The sequence below is a fragment of the Beta vulgaris genome, chromosome 8, assembly GCF_026745355.1.
Source record: "Beta vulgaris subsp. vulgaris cultivar EL10 chromosome 8, EL10.2, whole genome shotgun sequence".
Classification (NCBI taxonomy): Eukaryota; Viridiplantae; Streptophyta; class Magnoliopsida; order Caryophyllales; family Amaranthaceae; genus Beta; species Beta vulgaris.
This window is the reverse complement of record NC_079209.1, coordinates 35124246-35128160: the sequence shown is the minus strand read 5'-3', so window position 1 is coordinate 35128160 and position 3915 is coordinate 35124246.

The following is a 3915-nucleotide window of genomic DNA, read 5'->3' as shown; positions in this document are numbered from 1 at the left end:
CTTACGTTATATTGCTGCTCCCACTCAGGAACTGCTCCAGAACTTCATATTCAATGTTCCTCATAGGATGTACCTAGGAACCGCTCTATTTGTGTTCCTTATAGGAACTCTTTTAGGAACTTCACTTAACTTTTGGAAACCTTCATGATGTGATATATTCAACCTTTGATGACTTATTTCATGTTAATGTAATATGCACATCACAAACACACATGTTAATTAAATAATCATCATTTGCAATCATCAAAATACTACATGACTCAACACCTTGCAACAACATAAATAAAATACACTATGTCTTTTGTGGTTAAGTCATCTTCAAAACTCAAGGGTCAACAATTTCCCCCTTTTGAAGATGGCAACAAAAGGCATATAATATAATAATATGTAATGCACATAAGTCATATAAAATATTTTAACAAAGTATGCAACCAAATTAAATTAATTATTATAGACTCCTTATTTTACTTTTGTAACGAAACATGAGAACATAAACCATGACTAAAAAAAATTACTCTGATTGCCTTTCTCTTTCCCCCTTTGGCATCTTCAAAAACATTAGTCCCCGATTTCAAAAAGATTAAATTGTCTACTAAGACACATCACACCACAAACTTGTGAAAAACAATTTGGTTAATATTAAATAACACATTCAACTCTCAAAACTGTAATCCAAGAATATCAGCCATTCAAGAGACGCACACATGCAACAAGATTAACCATAAAATCATCAAATTAACATAGTTCCATTGTAAACAAATAATCCAACCTTTTAGCATGAGCTAGAGTATAGTAGAACCAATGGTAGGATTTTGAGAAGAAGAGGGAGTATTTGGAGAAGGATTTGGTGCGGCAGTGTGTTCCTTAGATTTGGAACAGCAGGTTGTTCCTCTGGGATGGAAACAACAGCTATTTCCTTTTCTTTAGGAATAGAACATGAAGGCATTGAGGGATAGGATTGTTTTGTGGTGCAATGGGAGATGGAGAGGCAGATTTTTGTGGAGATAAAGGAAAAGGAGGAATTGTTTCCATAGGAACAGGAGTCTGTTCCCTAGAATGAGGAAGGCAAGACTCATATGCTTCCTTAGCAATCACCCTTACTTCATCTTCATCAATACTCTCTTCCTCATCATGGGAAGGAGAGTTAAGCACTTTCAAATTTCGAACTCTTTAACTAGTTCGAGTGCTTTTAGGAACCGGTTTCACCACCTCTTCAACCACCTTCTTCCCCTTCTTTTTTGCTTCTTGTTTTTCTTTTTCATTTTTCTTTTCCTTTTCTTTTTCTTATTTTTCTATTTTCTATTGTTCCATTTCTTTTTCAACTCCAATTTCCATCTCTTTTTCTTCTTCTTCCCCATCATCACATTCATAATCATCCTTTTTCTTTTTCAACTCCAATTTCCATCTCTTTTTCTTCTTCTTCCCCATCATCACATTCATAATGATCCTCAACATCATCAATGTTATCCCTTCCCTTGATTACTTCCCCATTCACAACACATACATTTAAATTATTCAATGCACGCACATTCAACATATTCCCAGTAGATACACCAATGGTTTGAGCCCCCGAAATCTTCACATTAAACTTAATCAATATTTCGGTTATTAGAGCCCCATAACCAACTACAAATCCACTTTCAATGTAGTGACTAATATGTTGAATCATTAAGGAAGGAAAGTTTATATGTTTATGAGAAGCTAAGCAATGGATATAGATCAAGTCCAACATGCTTACTTGAGCACGTTTTGAGAGACGAGGTAATATAGCTTTCTTTAGAATGTGGAATAGAATTCTGTGGTAGGGAGAAAGAAGATTGTGATCAAGAAATGTTTTGCCCTTTTGACCACCATATTTCACAATCAATTCGTCAAAAGAGATATCATAAAAAGTATATGAACCTCTTTGTTTCTTAAAGTATACATCGGGTCCTCTCATAGGAACACCGAGTAATTTACCGAAAGTTTCAGAATTAAAGTCAATTTGGGTTCCCTTCACAAGTGTAGAACAATTCCCTTCTTCATCAATGGAAAAATTCTCACAAAATTCATCCATAAGTTTGGGAATTAAACTTTGACTATAACAATTCACAAAAAGATGTTCCCAACCTTGAAACTTGTTCATGTTAAGCAATTGACGAAAATTTACTCTCTTACACCAAGATATATTAATGCAAAGACCATGAACATACCTAGTTGCCTTGGTATTCTTTCGCGCAACTCTTGTTGTTCCTTTCTCAGGAACATCCGATTCCCCCTCACTTGTTGCATGTTGTTCCTCTACTTCCATCTCCATAGTTTCTTCAATTTTCTTCCTTTTTCTTAGGATTCTTGTTGATGGATTGGGTGAAATATCCATGGGAGTAGGTGATTCGATGTTAATGGAGGAAGGAGAGGGTTTTTCGGATTTTTGGGAGGAGAGAGAATGAGAAGTGTGTTTGGGGTTCATGATTTTGTGGAGGTGTTTTCGGGTTTAATGAAAAATAAAACAAAAGAGTTATTTTTTTCGATTTTTTCACCAAGTACCCCCGAGTTTTCAAAAAATTCACCTGGTAGCCTCCAAGTTTTCAAAATTCACAGGGTACCCCTAAGTTTCAAACTAATACATGGGGTACCCTTAAAAGCCCTTAATGACTAACGGCGTTAACCGCCGTTAGTCATTAACCCTAATTTTCTATTTTCACCCTAATTAATCTCCTAATCTTAACCCTAATCCTAACCCCTACCCCTAACCCTAACACTAACACTAACCCTAACCCACCACCCCCCCCACCCACCCCCACCCCACCCTCCCACCACCCCTGTCCCCTCCCCACCCTCGCGCCACCTCCTCTTCCACCCTTGCGCCCTCGCGCCGCCCTCCTCCCCCACCCCCCGCAGCCCCTCCCCCCCTCGCGCCGCTCTCCTCCCTTCTTAGTTCATTGCAGCAGTCCCTCCACCCCTCCCTCCCATCGCGCGCCCCCCCGACCTTCCCCCCACCCCGCGCCAACCACAACACCACCCCCTTCCATTTTCGCACCCCCCCGCCTGCGCCCCCCACGCCGCCCGCAACCCTTCTTTTTCCTCTGTTTTTTTCGTTGTGGGGGAATTATTGTTTCTTGAAAATTGGAGGAAGGTGGTGCAACGAGGGTTGGGGAGGGTGCGAAAATGGAAGCGAGGTGGTGTTATGGTGGCGCGGGGTGGGGGTGCGGGTGGGGGGGAGGGTGAGATTTCAGGGGTTGCGAAAATTGTGTGGAGTGGGGGAGGGAGGGTGGGGGCTTCGGTGGGGGTGGGGGTTGCAGGGGTGGGGGAGGGGGGCTGCTGGGGTGAGGGAGGGGGGCTGGGGCTGTGGGGTGGGGGTGGGACAGGGGTAGGGGTGGGGGAGGTGGGGGAAGGGTGGTTAGGTTTAGGGTTAGCGTTAGGGTTAGGATTAGGATTAGGTCAATTAGAGTTGAAAACAGAAAATTATGGTTAATGACTAACGGCGTTAACGTCGTTAGTCATTAAGGGCATTTAAGGGTACCCTTGTATTAGTTTGAAATTAAGGGTATCCTGTGAATTTTGAAGACTTGGAGGATACCAGGTGAATTTTTTGAAAACTCGGGGGTACTTGTTGAAAAAACCGTATTTTTTTTGGTTTAAGGAAAGCTAGGAAATAAAAGAAAAAAAATAAGATAACCGTGTATAGTACACGTTTTAAGGAAAGGAAAAATAAAAAACATCTTCCAACTAATTTGAGAGAAAATATCTTCCAACTAACTTGAGAGAAAATATCTTCCAACTAACTTGAGAGATATTAAGAAAAAAAATATCAGATTTTTAGGAGAAAAAAATTTGAACATAATATTTTTGGATTTTTGAATTTTGAAAGAAAGAAAGAAAAAAAATCTAAACTTAACACATTGGGAACAGCGTTTGGGAACAATGAATGGAAAC